The sequence below is a fragment of the Heptranchias perlo genome, unplaced genomic scaffold (genome assembly GCF_035084215.1).
Source record: "Heptranchias perlo isolate sHepPer1 unplaced genomic scaffold, sHepPer1.hap1 HAP1_SCAFFOLD_1103, whole genome shotgun sequence".
Taxonomy (NCBI): domain Eukaryota; kingdom Metazoa; phylum Chordata; class Chondrichthyes; order Hexanchiformes; family Hexanchidae; genus Heptranchias; species Heptranchias perlo.
In genome coordinates, this window is record NW_027138324.1 from 1 (window position 1) to 22424 (window position 22424).

General features: G+C 46.4%; 1 long non-coding RNA gene and 2 other non-coding genes across 3 annotated transcripts; 2 read left to right on the forward strand and 1 right to left on the reverse strand.

The window, feature by feature from the left end:
* The first annotated feature begins 711 nt into the window (after positions 1 to 711).
* LOC137307771 (uncharacterized) lies at positions 712 to 13628 on the forward strand. Its single transcript, XR_010959210.1, has 3 exons — positions 712 to 964; positions 1781 to 1939; positions 12269 to 13628. It is a non-coding gene; the product is annotated as an uncharacterized lncRNA (long non-coding RNA).
* Positions 13629 to 17128: 3500 nt separating this feature from the next.
* Positions 17129 to 17221, reverse strand: trnar-ucu (transfer RNA arginine (anticodon UCU)). The gene is made up of 2 exons: positions 17185 to 17221; positions 17129 to 17164 (listed from the first exon to the last, which is right to left on the reverse strand). It is a non-coding gene; the product is annotated as a tRNA-Arg (tRNA).
* A 4873-nt stretch (positions 17222 to 22094) lies between these two features.
* On the forward strand, positions 22095 to 22167 carry trnaf-gaa (transfer RNA phenylalanine (anticodon GAA)). The gene has a single exon. It is a non-coding gene; the product is annotated as a tRNA-Phe (tRNA).
* The last annotated feature ends 257 nt before the right edge of the window (positions 22168 to 22424 follow it).

Sequence of the window (22424 nt, forward strand, 5' to 3'; positions counted from 1 at the left end):
TGGGGTGTTTGGGGTCACGAGGGGAGGGGGGAGACAGGCTGAGGGGTGGGGGGGGACTCGGTTTGGGGTGAGGGAAGAGGGGGAGACAGGCTGAGGTGGGGGGGACTCGGTTTTGGGGTGAGGGAAGAGGGGGAGACAGGCTGAGGGTGGGGGGGACTCGGTTTGGGGTGAGGGAAGAGGGGGGAGACAGGCTGAGGGTGTGGGGGACTCGGTTTGGGGTGAGGGAAGAGGGGGAGGACAGGCTGAGGGTGGGGGGGACTCGGTTTGGGGTGAGGGAAGAGGGGGAGACAGGCTGAGGGTGGGGGGGACTCGGTTTGGGGTGAGGGAAGAGGGGAGACAGGCTGAGGGTGGGGGGGACTCGGTTTGGGTGAGGGGAAGAGGGGGAGACAGGCTGAGGGTGGAGGGGACTCGGTTTGGGTGAGGGAAGAGGGGGAGACAGGCTGAGGGTGGGGGGGACTCGGTTTGGGGTGAGGGAAGAGGGGGAGACAGGCTGAGGGTGGGGGGGACTCGGTTTGGGGTGAGGGAAGAGGGGGAGACAGGCTGAGGGTGGGGGGGGACTCGGTTTGGGGTGAGGGAAGAGGGGGAGATAGGCTGAGGGTCGGGGGGACTCGTTTTGGGGTGAGGAAGAGGGGGAGACAGGGCTGAGGTGCGGGGGACTCGGTTTGGGGTGAGGGAAGAGGGGGAGACAGGCTGAGGGTGGAGGGGACTCGGTTTGGGGTGAGGGAAGAGGGGGAGACAGGCTGTGAGGGTTTCAAATCAGTAAAATAGGTCCTTGAAATGTGGCTCATTCCAGCAGACAGGTCTCCTGGTCAAACCAGTCCTGCCCTGGGCTGTCCCTGGATTAACATGAGAACGGACAGGTCCCTGAGGGAGACACATTGAGATTCAGTCTAATATCTCAAATGATGTGGAGATGCCGGTGATGGACTGGGGTGGACAAATGTCAGGAATCTTACAACACCAGGTTATAGTCCAACAGTTTTATTTGAAAATCACAAGCTTTCAGAGGCTTTCTCCTTTGTCAGGTGAGTGTGGGATTCCATGAAAGGCACCGCTTTATAGTCAGGAAGCACAATGCCTGGTGATTGCAGATAATCTTTCCAACTGCCCGTTGTCAAGGCAATCAAAGGATTTCGAATAGTGTTCAGACAGAGAGACACGACATACGGGGACAATCAGTATATTCAGTAGTCCCGTATGTCGTGTCTCTCTGTCTGAACACTATTCGAATCCTTTGATTGCCTTGACAACGGGCAGTTGGAAAGATTATCTGTAATCACCAGGCATTGTGCTCTGACTATGGAATTCCCACACTCACCTGACAAAGGAGAAAGCCTCCGAAAGCTTGTGATTTTCAAATAAAACTGTTGGACTATAACCTGGTGTTGTAAGATTCCTTACAGAATATCTCAAAGGCTGAAGCAGGGAGCTCCCCCGGGCCCGGGTAGGGGATGGCCGTGTGTCTCGTCCCCAAACCCTCCCCAGGGGCGGGGGACAATCTCTCAGTCTGCCGGGGTCCTCCAGCCCTGTCCTGAGTGTATTTCTCTCTCTGTCTCTCTCCCAACTTTTCTCTCTCTTCAGATTCTCTTGTTTGTAACCGGGATTTGTGTTTCAGTATTGGGGCTGAGGGAATTGTCGGTGTAACTGGGAGAGGGAGTGGAGGGAGGGGGGAGAGAGAGGGCGAGTGGGAGGAGAGGAAGCTCTGGGCTCTTGCTGTGCCTTTTTAATCCCTTGCTTTTGTGTTGTAATCAATTCCCTCTCTCTCTCTCTCTCCCCTCAGGAAACTTTTCGATGAAATGCTGCAAGGAGATGATCCAGGAAAGAGACATTTTGTGAGAAGGAGGAGGATGAGGGGGAATCCTGGGCCAAGAATCGTTCTCTCCGCTGGGGGACTGACTGACTGAGACCTTCACCGCAGCCTGGACCCGATGGGGGCCACGTGAGTCATGTCTGGGTTACTCTGGGGATCACTGGGACATTCTGGGGATCACTGGGACATTCTGGGGACACTGGGGGATCACTGGGACATTCTGGGGACACTGGGGGTTCACTGGGACATTGTGCAGGAGCTGACACTGAGACACACACTGACCGTCTGACAGTGCAGCGCTCCCTCAGTAACCGACCGTCCAACTGAATATCACCATCTGTTCACTGCAAGTGCAACTTTTCAGAAATAACACAAAGTGGATCAAACTATTATTCAGAGGCTGACAATGTGACATATCTCGGGTCTTAATTGAAATTAAAAGCTCTTTCAGGGAGCGTCCTGCAGCACGCAGAGGGCCCAAATGTGAAAACAGCCTCCAAAATGTTTTCTTAGTTTGAAGTTTTAATTTTGAAAAGGTCACTGACAACTCAGAAAGAAATCGTGTTAATTCTCAAGCCATTTTGGGCCCCCCATGTGAAATTGTATTGTAATGGAACCACACAGACACATGGGGAAGCTCGGGTGCAAACTGATTGGAATTTGAGATTTTAATCCCATATTCATTTGTGGCACAGCTCAGCTCAATTCAAACCCAATGTCTGTGCAAGGGACACGTGTCTCCTGACTGTACAGTCTGTGTGTGTGTGTGTGTGTGTGTCTCAGTCCTCACTGGTCTCATAACATAACTTTAAAGCAGTAAAATTAACCAGAACTTGCTCCAAAGACAAAACCGATCCGCACCCATGAGGACGGCCCTCAACCGGGATCTTGGGTTCATGTCCACGCTGCACGTAACCCCACAGCGAACAAAAGCTATCTGTTTTTAATATAACGGGTCATATGCTGGCTTTCTCTGCCTTCTGGATGTTTCTGCCTCTCTCTATTCTGTTTTTATTTGTGTTGACTGTATATTCGGGGGCTCTGTAGGTAACACCTCTCTGTCTGAACACTGTGATTGCCTTGGCAACGGGCAGTTGCAAAGACTATCTGTAATCACCATGTATTGTTCTGTGATTTATAAATGCGTAGAGCTTCGAGGAGTTCCTGACATTTACCTGAGGAAGGAGGAAGCCTCCCAAAAGCTTGTAAATTTCAAATAAAATCGTTGGACTATAACTTGGTGTTGTAAAATTGTTTACAATTGTCAACCCCAGTCCATCACCGGCATCTCCACATCCATGGCTAAAACCGATCCAGATCTTGAAGGTGTGATGATTTCCTCCTTCTCTCTGCTCTGTTGGTGGGAGGCTCATTTCCAGTCCCAGGTATTTGTCTATTCCCCATGTCTGATGGGTTGGTTCCTGTGAACAGTTTGTCAGAGAGTGTTTCACTGCCTCAGGGTGGTTTACAGAGAGTGCCTCAGGGTGTTTACAGTTTTTTTCCACACCATTCACCTGAGGAAGGAGGAAGCCTCCAAAAGCTTGTGGAATTTAAAATAAATTTGTTGGACTATAACTTGGTGTTGTAAAATTGTTTTAGAATTTACAGAGAGAGAGATAAGCAGCTCCCATCCTGGTCTGAAAGACCCCAGTCAATGAGAGATTTATGAACAATCCAGCCCAGTGCAGTTAAACCTTGTCCCCCATTAAATCCAAACACACCATATTGTGAGCAAAATTCAATATTTCACAGGGCCAGTGAGTCCAAGACACAGATTGTACCCACCTCCCTAACTCAACTCCTTACTGTAAAAAGTGTCTGTCAAAACACAGCCCGTTTAGGGACTGAACCCCTCAAATAACCGTTACACTCAACATTGCAATCTCTCAGTGAATCATTCCCTTTTACCCACTGTGTGCTGTACATGTACAGAGCTGACACTGAGGACACACACTGAGTACTTTTCAATCAAGAGAAATTCAGAAAGACAACAGAGAGAGAGGGACAGAGAAGAGAGGGGGAGAGAGGCAGAGAGAGAGAGAGAAAAAGGCAGAGCGGGGAGAGAGTCAGAGAGAGAAAGACAGAGAGGGTGAGAGAGAGAGGAGCGAGAGGCAGAAGGAGAGAGGGGGACAGAGAGAAAGAAAAAGAGAGAGAGAGGGGCAGAGAGTGTGGTAGAGAGGCAGAGAGTGGATTGGTCCTGCCTGGTGATTTACCCATTTCCCGCGAGCAGCCAGGCCTCTCTGGGCTGTTTAATGGCTTCTCACCAGCAAGGGAGGGCCCCCATCTCCCACCTCGCAATAAACTCTTTCAATCAGATGCTTCCTCTCACCCTCACACATTATCACTGTTGCAAGCCGCACACCCACAACCCACAGGTCACAAACACTGGCAGCTATTCAACCATGACAGGCACATCACCCAAACAACCACAAGGTCCCTCACCGACACATGTCCCGTTTTCTTGCAGGGAGTCCCTCCCTCTCTCTCTGTCCCCTCTCTCTCTGTCCCCCCTCTCTCTGTCCCCCCTCTCTCTGTCCCCCCTCTCTCTGTCTTTTTCTCTCTCTGTCTTTTTCTCTCTCTGTCTTTTTCTCTCTCTGTCTTTTTCTCTCTCTGTCTTTTTCTCTCTCTGTCTTTTTCTCTCTCTGTCTTTTTCTCTCTCTGTCTTTTTCTCTCTCTGTCTTTTTCTCTCTCTCTCTTTTTCTCTCTCTGTCTTTTTCTCTCTCTCTCTTTTTCTCTCTCTCTCTTTTTCTCTCTCTGTCTTTTTCTCTCTCTGTCTTTTTCTCTCTCTGTCTTTTTCTCTCTCTGTCTTTTTCTCTCTCTGTCTTTTTCTCTCTCTGTCTTTTTCTCTCTCTGTCTTTTTCTCTCTCTGTCTTTTTCTCTCTCTGTCTTTTTCTCTCTCTGTCTTTTTCTCTCTCTGTCTTTTTCTCTCTCTGTCTTTTTCTCTCTCTGTCTTTTTCTCTCTCTGTTTTTTTCTCTCTCTGTCCCTCTCTCTCTCTGTCCCTCTCTCTCTCCCACTCTCTCTCTCTACCGCTATCTCTGTCACTCTCTCTCTCTCCCTCAGCCCTCTCACTGTCTTTTTCTCTCTCTCTCTCTGCCTCTCTCCCGCTCTCTCTCTTCCCCTCTCTCTTTGTGACTCCCTCTCTCTGTCCCCATCTCTCTTTCTTTTTCTCTCCACCTGTCTCTCTCTCTCTCTCTCTCTCTCCCCCCCCCCCCCCCTCGCTGCCGCTCTTCCTCTCTCTGTCCCTATCTCTCTCCCCCTGTCTCTCTCTCTCTCTCTCGCTGCCTCTCTCCCTTCTCTGTCTTTTTCTCTCTCTCTCTCTCTCTATCTTTTTCTCTGTCTCTCTGTCCCTCTCTCTCCCTCTGCCTCTTTGCCCCTCTCTCTCTGTCTCTCTCTCTGTCTTTTTCTCTCTCTCTGTCCCTCTCACCCCTCTCTTTCTCTCTCACCCCTCCCACTCTGTCTTTTTCTCTCTCTCTCTGTCTCTCCCCCTCTCTCTCACCCCCCCCCTCTCTCTGCCTCTCTCCTGCTCTCACTCTGTCTCTCTCTCTTCCCCTCTCTTTCGCTGCCTCTCTTCCTCTCTCTGTCTTTTTCTCTATCTCTCTCTGCCTCTCTCTCTGTCTTATTCTCTGTCTCTCCCCCATCCTCTGTCGTTTTCGCTCTCTCTCTCTGCCTCTTTCCCCCTCTTCCTCTGTCTCTCTCTCTCTCTGTCTTTTTCTCTGTCTCTCTGTCCCTCTCTCTCCCTCTGCCTCTTTCCCCCTCTCTCTCTGTTTCTCTCTTTCTCTGTGTGTCTCTCTCTCTCCCTCGTCTCTCCGTCCTTTTCTCTCTCTCTATCCCTCTCTCCCGCTCTCTCTGTCTTTTTCTCTCTCTATCCCTCTCTCCATCATTCTCTCTCTCTCTCTGCCTCTCTCCTCCACTCTCTCTGTCCCTCCCTCTCTCAGCCTCTCTTCTCCTCTCTCTGACCTTTTCTCTCTCTCTCTCTCCCCCTCTCTCTCTCTGTTTTACTCTCTATCTATCTGTCCCCCTCGCTTTCTCGCTGCCTATCTCCCCCCTCTCCCTCTGTCTTTTTCTCTCTCTGACCTTCTCTCTCTCTCTCTCTCTCTCCCCCTCTCTCTCTCTGTCCATTTCTCTCTCTCCCCCTCTCTCTCTCTCTCTCTCTCGGCCTCTCACACCCTCTGACACTGAGACACACATGGGCCGTACAGTACCAGACAGGAGTGAATCGTTCCCTTTTACCCACTGTGTACTATACATGTACAGGAGCTGACACTGAGACACACACAGGCCGTACAGTACCTGAGTACTTTCCTAACAAGAGAAATTCGGAAAGACAACAGAGAGAGAGGGGGTGAGAGGCAGAGAGAGAGAGAGAGAGAGAGAGAAAAAGACAGAGCGGGGAGACAGAGAGAGAGGAGGCGAGAGGCAGAGAGAGAGAGAAAAAGATGGAGACAGGGCGAGAGAGAGGCAGAGAGTGAATTGGTACTGCCTGGTGATTTACCCGATTCCTGCGAGCAGCCAGGCCTCTCTGGGCTGTTTAATGGCTTCTCAACAGCAAGGGGGGCCCCCATCTCCCACCCACCAAAAAACTCTTTCAATCAGATGCTTCCTCTCACCCTCACACATTACCACTGTTGCAAGCCGCACACCCACAACTCACAGGTCACACACACTGGCAGCTATTCAACCATGACAGGCACATCACCCAAACACCCTGCAGGACCCTCACCGACACAAGTCCCGCTTTCTGGCAGGAGACCCCCTCACACTCTCTCTCCCCCTCGCTCTGTCTTTTTCTCTCACCCTCTGTTCGCTGTCTTTCTCTGCCTCTCTCCCCTCTCTGTCATTTTCTCTCTCTCTCTTTCTCTCTCTCTATCTCTCTGCCTCTCTCTGTTATTCTCTCTCTCTCCCCCCACTCTCTCTGTCTTTTTCTGTCTCTGCCTCTGTCTCTCTCTGCCTCTCTCCCCTTCTCTCTGTCCCTCTCTCTCCCTCTGCCTCTTTACCCCTCTCTCTGTCTCTCTCTCTCTGCCTCTCTCGCCCTGTCTTTGCCTTTTTCTCTGTCTCTCTCTCGCTCTCTTTCTATCTCTCTCTCCATCATTCTCTCTCTCTCTCTCCTCCTCTCCCTCTCTATCCCCCTCTCTCTCTCTCGGCCTCTCTTCCCCTCTCTGACTTTTTCTCTCTCTCTCTCCCCCTCGCTCTCTTTCTCTCTCTCTCTGTTTTTCTCACGACCTATCTGTCCCCCTCGCTGTCTCTCTGCCTATCTCCCACTCTCCCGCTGTGTTTTTCGCAATCTGTCTCTCTCTCTCTCTCTCTCTCTCTCGCTGTTACTCTCTCTCTCTCTCTCTATCTCTGTCACCCTCTCTCTGTCTCGGCCTCTCACACCTTTGACACTGAGACACACACGGGCCGTACAGTACCAGACAGGAGTGAATCGTTCCCTTTTACCCACCATGTACTGTACATGTACAGGAGCTGACACTGAGACACACACGGGCCGTACAGTACCAGACAGGAGTGAATCGTTCCCTTTTACCCACCATGTACTGTACATGTACAGGAGCTGACACTGAGACACACACGGGCCGTACAGTACCAGACAGGAGTGAATCGTTCCCTTTAACCCACCATGTGCTGTACATGTACAGGAGCTGACACTGAGACACACAGTAACAAACTTTATATGGTATCAGGAGTTAACCCCTTACATGCTGTTTCTAGCAATACAAAAATATAAGTTAAAGAAGATGGTGGGGAGGGCAGGAATGCTGTGGACCCAATCGCTCATCTCTGCCCAGCTCCGTCATGCCAGAATATCAGCATCTGTTCGAGCCCAAATTCCTCCCTTCGTTCATTGCAAGTGCAACTTTTCAGAAATAACACAAAGTGGATCAAACTATTATTCAGAGGCTGACAATGTGACATATCTGGGGTCTTAATTGAAATTAAAAGCACTTTCAGGGAGCGTCCTGCAGCACGCAGAGGGCCCAAATGTGAAAACAGCCTCCAAATGTTTTCTTAGTTTGAAGTTTAATTTTTGAAAAGGTCACTGACAACTCAGAAAGAAATCGTGTTAATTCCGAAGCCATTTTGGGCCCCCATGTGAAATTGTATTGTAATGGAACCACACAGACACATGGGGAAGCTCGGGAGCAAACTGATTGGAATTTGAGATTTTAATCCCATATTCATTTGTGGCACAGCTCAGCTCAATTCAAACCCAATGTCTGTGCAAGGACCACGTGTCTCCTGACTGTACAGTCTGTGTGTGTGTGTGTGTGTGTCTCAGTCTCACTGGTCCCATAACATAACTTTAAAGCAGTAAAATTAACCAGAACCTGCTCCAATGACAAAACCGATCCAGATCTTGAAGGTGTGATGATTTCCTCCTTCTCTCTGCTCTGTTGGTGGGAGGCTCATTTCCAGTCCCAGGTATTTGTCTATTCCCCATGTCTGATGGGTTGGTTCCTGTGAACAGTTTGTCAGAGAGTGTTTCACTGCCTCAGGGTGTTTACAGAGAGAGAGAGAGAAGCAGCTCCCATCCTGGTCGGAAAGACCCAGTCAATGAGAGATTTATAAAACAATCCAGCCCAGTGCAGTTAAACCTTGTCCCCCATTGATCCAAACACACCATATTGTGAGCAAAATTCAATATTTCACAGGGCCAGTGAGTCCCAGACACGGATTGTACCCACCTCCCTAAACTAAACTCAACTCCTTACTGGAAAAAGTGTCTGTCAAAACACAGCCCGTTTAGGGACTGAACCCCTCAAATAACCGTTACACTCAACATTGCAATCTCTCAGTGAATCGTTCCCTTTTACCCACTGTGTGCTGTACATGAACAGGAGCTCACACTGAGACACACACGGGCCGTACAGTACCAGACAGGAGTGAATCCTTCCCTTTTACCCACCGTGTGCTGTACATGTACAGGAGCTGACACTGAGACACACACGGGCCGTACAGTACCAGACAGGAGTGAATCGTTCCCTTTTACCCACCGTGTGCTGTACATGTACAGGAGCTGACACTGAGACACACACGGGCCGTACAGTACCAGACAGGAGTGAATCGTTCCCTTTTACCCACTGTGTACTGTACATGTACAGGAGCTGACACTGAGACACACACGGGCCGTACAGTACCAGACAGGAGTGAATCGTTCCCTTTTACCCACTGTGTGCTGTACATGTACAGGAGCTGACACTGAGACACACACGGGCCGTACAGTACCAGACAGGAGTGAATCGTTCCCTTTTACCCACCGTGTGCTGTACACGTACAGTACAGTTGTGGTGGTTGTTGTGGCGGCCCAAACGCAAAGGCCGCCGCTCTGGCATCGCTCTGGGATCCCCAGCTGCACCCTGGCCTCACTCTGGGCTGACTGGGTGCACGCTGGGATCCCGGCATCACTCTGGGGTCACTGGGACATTCTGGGGTCACTGCGGGATCACTGGGACATTCTGGGGTCACTGCGGGATCACTGGCGACACTCTGTCGGCCTCTTGCCGCCATCTGATAAGATGACGGCGGCGGCCATTTTTTCCAAGATGGTGGCCGTGCTTGCCGCCATTTTATCCAAGATGTCGGCCGCGCCTGCCGCCATGTTTTCCAAGATGGCGGCCGTGCTTGCTGCCATTTTTTCCAAGATGGTGGCCGCGCCGGCCGCCATTTTGTCCAATACGGACTCTGCGCTTGCCTCCATTTTGTCCAAGCTGGCTTCATTTATTATATAAATAATTGAAAAGTTTAAAATGTAAAATAAATAACTCAATATTTTAATTCATTAAATAAATGCTTATTTTATTATATCAATAATCAAATTGTTTTCAAGTGTTTAATTTATTATATGAATACTTCAAATGTTTCATTTATTATAAAGTGAATTCAATAGTTTAAATTATTCGATTGATTAATTTATTATGTAAATAACCGAGTTTAATTTATTGTATAAAAAATTCAACAGCTAAATTTATTATGTAAATAGTTCAATTGTTTAATATTTTATAAATAATTCAAGCGTTTAATTTTTATGTAAATTATTGAATTGTTTAATTTATTATATGAATAATTAAATTGATATATTTGATAAATAATTCAGTAGTTTAATTATATAATTGAAGTGTATAATTTACTATATAAATAGCTCCGTTTAATTTATTGTATAAATAATTCAATTTGTGAATTTATTATACAAATAAACAAGTGTTTAATTTATTATATGAAGCATTCAAGTGTATAATTTATTACGTAAATACTTCATTTGTTTAATTTATTATCTAAATAATTCAACTGTTTCATTTATTATATAAATAATTCAATAGTTTAATTCATTATATAAATAATCATTTGTTTAATTTCTTACATAACTACGTCAGTTGTTAAATTAAACTATTGAATTATTTTCATAATAAATTAAATATCCAAATCATTCAATAGTTTAATTTATTATATAATAATGCATGTCTAATTTATTATATAAAAAAATCAATTGTTTAATTTATTATATAAATAATTCAAGTGTTAAATTTATTCTATGAAGAAACAATGGTTTAATTCATTATACAAATAATTTGTGTTTAATTTATTATATAAATAATTCAACAGCTTAATTTATTACATAAATCACACAAGTGTTAAATTTATTATATAAATAACCAATTATATTGTTTAGTTTATTATATAAATAATCCAAGTGTTAAAATTATTATATAAAGAGGTCAAGTGTTTAAATTGTATAATTAATTCACAGGTTTAACTTATCATACAAAGATTCAAGTGTTTATTTAATCATATTAATAATCCATTATTTAATTTATTGAATGAAGAATTTCAAAACGTTATTCATTATATAAATAATCAAGTGTTTCATTCATTATATAAATAATCAAGTGTTTCATTTATTATATAAATAATCAAGTGTTTCATTTATTATATAAATAATCAAGTGTTTCATTTATTATATAAATAATCAATTGTTGACTTTATTACATAAAGAAGTCTCGTGTTTAATTTATTATATAAATAATTCACCTAAATATTGAGTTCTTTATATAATAAATTAAACGAAGGAATATTTATATAATGAATTAAACTATTGAATTATTTCTATGATAAATTAAACACTAATTTTTTATGTAATAAATTAAAGAATTGATTATTTAATGAATTGAACTATTCAATTATTTATGAAATGAATTGAATGATTGAATTATTTAGAAAATAAATTAAACACTTGAATTGTCTGCTTCCAATGTTTTTGTTTTCCGGCCTGATATTAATATCATCAATGGCGGCTGCATCACCCAGCATGCAGCGCGGTACAGATTGTGCCCTATCTGAATCAGTGGAGCCCAGTGCGCAGGCGCAGTAGTGACTCATTATCGGTCAGTGTGTCCTGAGCATGCGCGGCCAGTCGAGGCTGCGGGAGGAGCGCGTTCGGTGCAGGTCAGAGGATCGGAGCAAGAGGCTCAATAAACCCCGGGGCCCGGGTCCGGGCTCAGGCCCAGGCTCAGGCTTTACAAACCCCGAGTGCGGCCCCAGACCCGAATATAAAACAGTGAACATTATCCCCCCCTCACTACCCGCCGGGAAATGAAGGGGAAATGGGGATCGGTCAGGGAGCGTCTGTAAATGAAGGAGAAATGGGGATCGGTCAGGGAGCGTCTGTAAATGAAGGAGAAATGGTGATCGGTCAGGGAGCGTCTGTAAATGAAGGAGAAATGGTGATCGGTCAGGGAGCGTCTGCAAATGAAGGAGAAATGGGGATCGGTCAGGGAGCGTCTGTAAATGAAGGAGAAATGGTGATCGGTCAGGGAGCGTCTGTAAATGAAGGAGAAATGGTGATCGGTCAGGGAGCGTCTTTAAATAAAAGAGAAATGGTGATCTCTATATCTTCAGTCATCCAGGGAGCTCGAGCTTTGGATGCTGTTCCTTTCCTCATCGTGGGAATCTGTCCACTCTGTACCCAAACCAACTCCTCCTTGAAGGCCTCCCACTGTTCAATTACTGTTCTGCCTGCCAATTTTTGATTCCAATCCACCTGGACAAGATCCCTTTTTAACTCACTGGAATTAGCCCTCCTCCAGTTAAGAATGTTCACATTTGACTGTCCCCTGTCCTTTTCCATAACTGTTCTAAACCGAATGAGATTATGATCACTGCTGCCCCACTGAAACATGCTCCACCTGCCCCACTTCATTCTTCACACCGAGCCCACTGCTGCTCTCACACTCACTCTCTCACACTCACTCACTCTCTCACCCTTTCACTCATGGTTTCGGGCCACTGAAAGATGATGCGATGGGTTTGGATTTCAGCACAGGGAGGAGGGAGAGTGTGTGGAACGGGGGATTTACAGCTTTGAGTAATGAGAGAGGAAATAATGTTCCATAGAAAGTAGAGCTATCTGATCTGAATTTCTATCCTGTAATTACATTGATAACTTTTATAAACTCCTTTTACAGGGGAGGATTTACAGAGGGAAACTCAAATCAAAGATCACGTCAAGATCTGACAGAGTCACTCGATTCATCAGGACCTGAATATCATCGGCCTTTGAATGTGGAAGGAGAAATGTTTGTCTGTTCTGTCTGTGGGAGAAGATTTCAAACATCAGTGTGAGTGGGAAAGCACCGAGACACACACACACCCGAGTGAGAGTGTTCCAGTGCACTGACTGTGGAAAGATCTTTCCCCAATTACACAGCCAGAAAAAACATCACACCATTCACAGCGGGGAGAAACCGTACACGTGTTCTGTGTGTGGACGAGGCTTCAACTGATCGTCCAACCTGGAGAAACACAAGGACACCCGGACCACGGAGAAACCGTGGAAATGTGGGGACTGTGGGAAGGGATTCAATTACCCTTCAGAGCTGGAAACTCATCGACGCAATCACACTGGGGAGAGGCCGTTCACCTGCTCCGTGTGTGGGAAGGGATTCACTCAGTCATCCGACCTGCTGAAACACCAGCGAGTTCACACTGGGGAGAGACCTTTTCAATGTTCTGACTGTGAGAAGAGGTTTAAAAGCAAAACTGATCTCATGAGACACCAGCGTACTCACACTGGGGAGAGGCCGTTCACCTGCTCTGTGTGTGGGAAAGGATTCACTCAGTCATCCGCCCTGCTGACACACCAGCGAGTTCACACTGGGGAGAGACCTTTTAAATGTTCTGACTGTGAGAAGAGGTTTAAAAGCAAATTTAATCTGCTGAAACATCAACGCACTCACCAGCGAGTTCACACTAGGGAGAGGCCGTTCTCCTGCTCTGTGTGAAAGAAGAGATTCACTCGGTCATCCCTCCTTCTGTCACACCAGCGAGTTCACACTGAAGAGAGACCTTTCAATGTTCTGACTGAGAAAAGATTTTAAATCAGAAACGAACTGCTGAGACATCGACACACTCACACTGGGGAGAGACTGTTCACCTGCTCCGTTTGTGGGAAGAGATTCACTCGATCATCCCACCTTCTGAAACATCAACTTGTTGACACTATTGAGTGACCTTTTAACTCAGTGACTGTGAGAAGAGCTTTAGAAGCAGAAATGAACTGCTGACACATCAACGCATGCCCATTGGGGAGAGACTGTTCACCTGCTCCGTGTGTGGGAAGGGATTCACTCAGTCATCACACGTGCTGAGACTCCAGCGAGTTCACATATGACTGCAGGGGTTGGATTCTGCTGTTAATCCCATCCAGGACTGAACCATGTTCATTCTGACAGTTGAGGTTTGTTTCTCCTGATGTTAATAACCCCGATAACTGGGCTAGAGTTTAATATTCTGGATATCTGTTCAATAAATCAGCTTTGTTTTAAACCCTTGTTGTAGATTTTGGTCTTTCCCACCTGAGTGTTTAGCATCACCTGACTGGAGCTCAGAAAGGACAATCTGGGGGGAGGATCGTCCGGTGGGAACAGAACTTCAGCCTGGACACAGTCCTTCAGGGCCACACTGAGAGGGGCAAACGGCACTTTGGTCTTTCTCGTCTCTCTTCACTGACAGCAAAGTCACTGTGTGGCGTCCAGTTTAAAAATGACTGGTAATTATTCTATGAAGATTTAACCTGTTTGTGTGACAGTCCTGAGTCTACCATTTAAGGCAGGCATTAATTCATTCAAAATAAACCCGCTTGAAATAAATGATTTAAAGTCTGAATTAAAATAGCAGAGGGAGGAGTTCACAGGAGCCTGTTAACTGCTGGTACAATTATACAACAGTCATTTGATCTCCAGATAAAGAAGGACCTGCAGTGTGTTTCCAGAATTCCCGGTTTTATTGATGTGTGCGTGTTATTTATTTATTTATTTATTTATTCGTTCACGGGATGTGGGCGTCGCTGGCAAGGCCGGCATTTATTGCCCATCCCTAATTGCCCTTGAGAAGGTGGTGGTGAGCCGCCTTCTTGAACCGCTGCAGTCCGTGTGGTGACGGTTCTCCCACAGTGCTGTTAGGAAGGGAGTTCCAGGATTTTGACCCAGCGACAATGAAGGAACGGCGATATATTTCCAAGTCGGGATGGTGTGTGACTTGGAGGGGAACGTGCAGGTGGTGTTGTTCCCATGCGCCTGCTGCCCTTGTCCTTCTAGGTGGTAGAGGTCGCGGGTTTGGGAGGTGCTGTCGAAGAAGCCTTGGCGAGTTGCTGCAGTGCATCCTGTGGATGGTGCACACTGCAGCCACAGTGCGCCGGTGGTGAAGGGAGTGAATGTTTAGGGTGGTGGATGGGGTGCCAATCAAGCGGGCTGTTTTATCTTGGATGGTGTCGAGCTTCTTGAGTGTTGTTGGAGCTGCACTCATCCAGGCAAGTGGAGAGTATTCCATCACACTCCTGACTTGTGCCTTGTCGATGTGGAAAGGCTTTGGGGAGTCAGGAGGTGAGTCACTCGCCGCAGAATACCCAGCCTCTGACCTGCTCTCGTAGCCACAGTATTTATATGGCTGGTCCAGTTAAGTTTCTGGTCAATGGTGACCCCCAGGATGTTGATGGTGGGGGATTCGGCGATGGTAATGCCGTTGAATGTCAAGGGGAGGTGGTTAGACTCTCTCTTGTTGGAGATGGTCATTGCCTGGCACTTATCTGGCGCGAATGTTACTTGCCACTTATCAGCCCAAGCCTGGATGTTGTCCAGGTCTTGCTGCATGCGGGCTCGGACTGCTTCATTATCTGAGGGGTTGTGAATGGAACTGAACACTGTGCAGTCATCAGCGAACATCCCCATTTCTGACCTTATGATGGAGGGAAGGTCATTGATGAAGCAGCTGAAGATGGTTGGGCCTAGGACACTGCCCTGAGGAACTCCTGCAGCAATGCCCTGGGGCTGAGATGCTTGGCCTCCAACAACCACTACCATCTTCTTTGTGCTAGGTATGACTCCAGCCACTGGAGAGTTTTCCCCCTGATTCCCATTGACTTCAATTTTACTAGGGCTCCTTGGTGCCACACTCGGTCAAATGCTGCCTTGATGTCAAGGGCAGTCACTCTCACCTCACCTCTGGAATTCAGCTCTTTTGTCCATGTTTGGACCAAGGCTGTGATGAGGTCTGGAGCCGAGTGGTCCTGGCGGAACCCAAACTGAGCATCGGTGAGCAGGTTATTGGTGAGTAAGTGCCGCTTGATAGCACTGTCGACGACACCTTCCATCACTTTGCTGATGATTGAGAGTAGACTGATGGGGCGGTAATTGGCCGGATTGGATTTGTCCTGCTTTTTGTGGACAGGACATACCTGGGCAATTTTCCACATTGTCGGGTGGATGCCAGTGTTGTAGCTGTACTGGAACAGCTTGGCTAGAGGCGCAGCTAGTTCTGGAGCACAAGTCTTCAGCACTACAGCTGGGATGTTGTCGGGGCCCATAGCCTTTGCTGTATCCAGTGCACTCAGCCGTTTTTTGATATCACGTGGAGTGAATCGAATTGGCCGAAGCCTGGCTTCCGTGATGGTGGGGATATCGGGAGGAGGCTGAGATGGATCATCCACTCGGCACTTCTGGCTGAAGATGGTTGCAAATGCTTCAGCCTTGTCTTTTGCACTCGCGTGCTGGACTCCGCCATCATTGAGAATGGGGATGTTTGCAGAGCCTCCTCCTCCCGTTAGTTGTTTAATTGTCCACCACCATTCACTTCCGCCAATGAGAACAGCTTCTCTTTATTAACTTTATCTGAACCCTTCATGACTTTGAACACTTCTATCAAATCTCCTCTGAACCTTCTCTGCTCTGAGGAGAACAACCCCAGCACGGCGTAAATGCGGTCAATTCGCTCCAATTTATTTATTTGGGCATTAAACAAAATGTGAAAGACTGGCGAGGCGGTGTGTGAACGGAGCTCACTGCTTTAAGACAATAAATCCAATCACTGCGTGGGCGCTGGGTTAAAATCTCACCACTGATAGAATTTCTGGCAATGTTCATTTTGACCTGTTCGCAGAAAACCCGATTGTCGTGCGATGGAGCAGAGGATGTGAAAGAAGCTGAAAGTGGAAGTGCAGATATTAGTTTCATCACAGTGACTGGACACGTTTCCACAGGTTCGGGCCTCTCACCTTAAGATTCTTTCCAGCAGAGTGGGACAGGTGATCAGAGTGACCGGGCTCCAGCGGCGCAATCGGTCAGTGCGCGGTCCTTATCTGACAGGACAGGGTCGGGAAATACCGAGGTTGTTAATTCGAGTTTCACCGAGATCAAACCATCCTTTTTCTTGTGAACATTTCGACCGGAGTTGAAGGTACAATTGGTTTGTTCCAAAATGCATCTACTTATCTGAATTGCCATGTGGTTCCTCCGGACTGCGCTGTTGCAATAGCAGATGAGATGTTCAGTATTCCTTGTTTACAGGAGGGAGGCTGCGGTTTTGGAGACACAAACTATGATTTTGATCCATCTACAAATCGTGGGATTTAACTGGAGCTTTAAACCAGCGCCTCAGACCGCTCAGCCAGGATACTTTCCATCCGACACTTCAGGAGCTAGTTTTACAGGAATAGAATTACTACAAGCAAGAATTCTACCCCTCCAGCACCAATGCTCACACGGCAGCAGGATGCATGTGTCCAGTGAGAAACCTGTCTGAAGGAACATTCAGTCTGACAGAGCCGGAAGTCCAGCAGATTGACTTTCGGTCTGAGCAGATGATGAGTCTCCTCCTTGAGAGTGTTTCGCCAATCCAGCTCAGAGTGGATTAAGAATCATAAATCCGGGTGTGACTGGAGCCACTTGTGTAAGATGAAGTGTCGGGGGCAGTTTCCCGTCCTTGACGGACATTAATGATCCTGTTGCGGATTTGCTGCAAAATTTCACTTCCCAGCTCCCTGAACTAAAATCCAACTCTGGCGGGACTCGAACCCACAACCTTTGAATATCTGCTCCAACCATTTAAGTAGAAGTCCAACACGCTGTCCATTGCGCCACAGAGTCAGTTACGTTCTGAAAGGGGGAGTGGGGATTCTGTGCTGTGGTTGAGGCGGTCAGCCTGCTCCTGCTTCCGCCTCTCACATTCCGAGAGCCGCGGCGGCAGTCTGCACCGATCGCCCTCCAATGGATCCGGCTCCAGCCGCTTGTTGTGGGCCTGGTGCAAGAACAGTCGCGTCTGACTCCACATCAGAAGGCTGCGTGTTTTGAACCAGGTTGAAATCACAGCATTTTCACTGTGGCTCAGGGTCCTGCCGACTGATTTTAGATCGGGACAGTGTTTTAGTGATGGGATGTTCAGTGTTTGTGCAATAATATCAAAAATAATTTTGATACATTAATTTGCTTTTTTTCTGTTACTTTCCATTTACACCCTCTCCAGCTCGGGTTGTTCTCCTCAGAACAGAGAAGGTTGAGAGGAGATTTGATGGAAGTGTTCAAAATCATGACGGGTTTAGATAAAGTAAATACGGAGAAAGTGTTCCCATTGGCGGAAGGATCGGGAACCAGGGGACACAGATTTAAGGTGATTGGCAAAAGAACCAAAGGCGACATGAGAAAAAAAATAAGCAGCGAGAAGTTCTGATCTGGAATGCGCTGCCTGAAAGGGTGCAAAATCGTCGAGCAGAAATTGATAGCCAAGTTCCGCACCCATGAGGACGGCCTCAACCGGGATCTTGGGTTCATGTCACACTACACGTTACCCCACCAGCGAACAAATGTTATCTGTTTTTAATATAACGGGTCATTGACTGTCTCTCTCTCTCTCTCTTTTGGGGGGTTTGTATATTCAGTGGCCTTTTAGATGACACCTTTCTGTCTGCTCACTGTGATTGCCTTGGCAACGGGCAGTAATCACCAGGCATTGTTATGTGATCTTAAAATGCGAAGGATTCGAAATTGTCATTTCCACACCGCCTGAGGAAGGGGAAAGCCCCCGAAAGCTTGTGGGATTAAAAATAAAATCGTTGGACTATAACTTGGTGTTGTAAAATTGTTTACAATTGTTAACCCCAGTCCATCACCGGCATCTCCACATCATGAAAGGGTGGTGGAAGCAGATTCAATCGTGGATTTCAAAAGGGAATTGGATAAATAGTGTAAGGGAAAACATTGCAGGGCTACGGGGAAAGAGCGAGGGAATGGGACTAACTGGAATATTCTTACAAAGAGCCGGTACAGACTCGATGGGCCGAATGACCTCCTTCTCTGCTCCAACGATTCAATGATTTGTCAAGCTCGAAGTGCTTGCGACTTCAGTGAGAGGTCCGTCTGTACAAAGAAGGAGCACTTCCGCATTGCAGTTCTGCAGCACTTTCCTTGTTGGCTCCGGAATTAATACAAATACCGCCCTGTGTTATTTTGTCGTTTAATTCACAAATGAGGTAAATATCAGAGAGAATAAAAAGGCACTGCTGGGAATCGAACCGATGAACTCTTGTTACGGAAAAGGCAATTTGCCCAGCTTCGCCAAGGAGACAAATTAAGCTGCAAAGGCCCCAGCTCCTCAGACTGATACCGAGCATCGACCTGTCACTGTCTGACAGCGTTTGAGACAGTTTGTATTTTCCCATTTCTCTTGTCTATTTCGCTGTGTTTACCGATACTCTGTATCTCTCGCTGTGTTTACCGATACTCTGTATCTCCCGCTGTGTTTACCGATACTCTGTATCTCTCGCTGTGTTGACCGATACTCTGTATCTCTCGCTGTGTTGACCGATACTCTGTATCTCCCGCTGTGTTTACCGATACTCTGTATCTCTCGCTGTGTTTACCGATACTCTGTATCTCTCGTTGTGTTTACCGATACTCTGTATCTCTCGTTGTGTTTACCGATACTCTGTATCTCTCGATGTGTTTACCGATACTCTGTATCTCTCGTTGTGTTTACCGATACTCTGTATCTCTTGTCGTGTTTACCGATACTCTGTATCTCTCGCTGTGTTTACCGATACTCTGTATCTCTCGTTGTGTTTACCGATACTCTGTATCTCTCGTCGTGTTTACCGATACTCTGTATCTCTCGCTGTGCTTACCGATACTCTGTATCTCTCGCTGTGTTTACCGATACTCTGTATCTCCCGCTGTGTTTACCGATTCTCTGTGTGTTTACCGATACTCTGTATCTCCCGCTGTGTTTTCCGATACTCTGTATCTCTCGCTGTGTTTACCGATACTCTGTATCTCTCTGTGTGTTTTCCGACACTCTGTATCTCTCGCTGTGTTTACCGATACTCTGTATCTCTCTGTGTGTTTTCCGATACTCTGTATCTCCCGCTGTATTTACCGATACTCTGTATCTCCCGCTGTGTTTTCCGATACTCTGTATCTCTCGCTGTGTTTACCGATACTCTGTATCTCTCGATGTGTTTACCGATACTCTGTATCTCCCGCTGTGTTTACCGATACTCTGTATCTCTCTGTGTGTTTACCGATACTCTGTATCTCTCACTGTGTTTATTGATACTCTGTATCTCTCGTTGTGTTTACCGATACTCTGTATCTCCCGCTGTGTTTACCGATACTCTGTATCTCTCGTTGTGTTTACCGATACTCTGTATCTCTCGCTGTGTTTACCGATACTCTGTATCTCTCGCTGTGTTTACCGATACTCTGTATCTCTCGCTGTGTTTACCGATACTCTGTCTCTCTCGCTGTGTTTACCGATACTCTGTATCTCTCTGTGTGTTTTCCGATACTCTGTATGTCTCGCTGTGTTTACCGATACTCTGTATCTCTCGCTGTGTTTACCGATACTCTGTATCTCCCGCTGTGTTTACCGATACTCTGTCTCTCTCGCTGTGTTTACCGATACTCTGTATCTCTCGCTGTGTTTACCGATACTCTGTATCTCTCTGTGTGTTTTCCGATACTCTGTATCTCTCGCTGTGTTTACCGATACTCTGTATCTCCCGCTGTGTTTACCGATACTCTGTCTCTCTCGCTGTGTTTACCGATACTCTGGATCTCCCGCTGTGTTTACCGATACTCTGTATCTCTCCCTGTGTTTACCGATACTCTGTATCTCTCGCTGTGTTTACCGATACTCTGTATCTCTCGCTGTGTTTACCGATACTCTGTATCTCTCTGTGTGTTTTCCGATACTCTGTATCTCCCGCTGTATTTACCGATACTCTGTATCTCCCGCTGTGTTTTCCGATACTCTATCTCTCCCTGTGTTTACCGATACTCTGTATCTCTCGCTGTGTTTACCGATACTCTGTATCTCTCGCTGTGTTTACCGATACTCTGTATCTCTCGCTGTGTTTACCGATACTCTGTATCTCTCGCTGTGTTTACCGATACTCTGTATCTCTCGCTGTGTTTACCGATACTCTGTATCTCTCGCTGTGTTTACCGATACTCTGTATCTCTCGCTGTGTTTACCGATACTCTGTATCTCTCGCTGTGTTTACCGATACTCTGTATCTCTCGCTGTGTTGACCGATACTCTGTATCTCTCGCTGTGTTTTCCGATACTCTGTATCTCTCGCTGTGTTTACCTATACTCTGTATCTCTCGCTGTGTTTACCGATACTCTGTATCTCCCGCTGTGTTTACCGATACTCTGTCTCTCTCGCTGTGTTTACCGATACTCTGGATCTCCCGCTGTGTTTACCGATACTCTGTATCTCTCGCTGTGTTTACCGATACTCTGTATCTCTCGCTGTGTTTACCGATACTCTGTATCTCTCTGTGTGTTTTCCGATACTCTGTATCTCCCGCTGTATTTACCGATACTCTGTATCTCCCGCTGTGTTTTCCGATACTCTATCTCTCCCTGTGTTTACCGATACTCTGTATCTCTCGCTGTGTTTACCGATACTCTGTATCTCTCGCTGTGTTTACCGATACTCTGTATCTCTCGCTGTGTTTACCGATACTCTGTATCTCCCGCTGTGTTTATGTCTGTGTCAATCCGTGGTCTGATTCTGAATGAACAATGAAATAAATGAGGAGTTTTAGACAATTCTCCCTCTGACACTGAGGAACCAATGAGCGAAACTTTATAATAAGATATTGTTTATTGTGAAGCAGCAAAGAAAACATTGCATTTTGAATGTTTTAGGTTCTGTTATGTCCAAAAAGAAACTGTGAGCACAACGTGTTTACAACAAGCCGCCTTTTAAGTTGATGTCAGGCTCGCTAACATTGCAGCACGAGGTGTGGGCACCGCACTGATAACCTTCATGTGTATCCGGGCCTTTCAGACACTTCGTGTGACACAAGAGCTTTCCAATCCCCGCCAGCTCCTGGACACCGACACATCCGTTGAAGCAGCATTCACCGGCAGGACCGATATCGCGCCCCCTTTGCCGGACTTCAGCAAATTGAACTTTGAAGATACAAAGCAGGGCGGAAAGTATCTGGAAAACAGTTAAACTTTCAGTGTTCAGACTTTAGTGAGAACAATAAACAGGACTTTGGGTAGATATCAAGTGGGTGTGCTGTAGGAGTGCGCTGTTGCTTCCTGAAGTGTGGGAGTGCAGATATGAGTGTGATGTTCACATATGAACTGTGGGTGTGTATATATGAGTGTGATATTTATATATGAACTGTGGGTGTGTATATATGAGTGCGATGTTTATATATGAACTGTGGGTGTGTATATATGAGTGTGATATTTATATATGAACTGTGGGTGTGTATATATGAGTGCGATGTTTATATATGAACTGTGGGTGTGTATATATGAGTGTGATATTTATATATGAACTGTGGGTGTGTATATATGAGTGTGATGTTTATATATGAACTGTCGGTGTGTATACATGAGTGTGATGTTTTTATTTGAATTGCGGAATGAACAGGAGAGGCAATGCCTCATGGGGTTATATTTTTTTGAAGATAATGACATAAAGGGCAACATTGACGTGGGGCTGAAATAGCTCAGTTGGGAGAGCGTTAGACTGAAGATCTAAAGGTCCTTGGTTCAATCCCGAGTTTCGGCAGTTTTTGGTTGTTTAGTTTCTTCTTCTTCGCTTCGATTCTCACATTTATTGACAGTGAAATTTGATCCCCGCCACTGAAGGATTGGGGATTGAATTGAGCGACATCAAGGATGGGAAATATTTCTATCGTCTGTATTTGGCTTTTATTTCTCTGTTACCTTCTGCCTTTTTCTCTTGGTTTTGTCTCTCTCGGTGCCGGGTGACTATTTGATTTGATGCACTTTATTCGAAAGTGATGCCTTTTCCCCATCTCGGGG